This window comes from Morone saxatilis, unplaced genomic scaffold (assembly GCF_004916995.1).
Source record: "Morone saxatilis isolate NCDOM2014 unplaced genomic scaffold, NCSU_SB_2.0 Contig3, whole genome shotgun sequence".
NCBI lineage: Eukaryota > Metazoa > Chordata > Actinopteri > Moronidae > Morone > Morone saxatilis.
Window position 1 is genome coordinate 4,554,283 of NW_023339873.1, and position 289 is coordinate 4,554,571.

The window sequence follows — 289 nt, forward strand, 5'->3', positions numbered from 1 at the left end:
ACACAAATCAACAGGCCAAACAGAGTGCATCTTTGTAGTCAAGTTTCAACATTTAAAGTAGGAGACAATTAACTAATTATTATTTATAGCAACCAGAGAGTCTATTTTTATTCATTTGTAATGTTCAAATCATGATTCCTGCCAATTTCCTGTCAGTTGTTATGCTATACAAGATTTAACACTTCATTAGTGGTGTATGAGTCCCCAATAAAATTAAGAAATTAAGAGATCCTTCTTACAAATATTTATTGTGAAATTCTGTTGACTGGGTAGCATGTAGTGTGTGTAA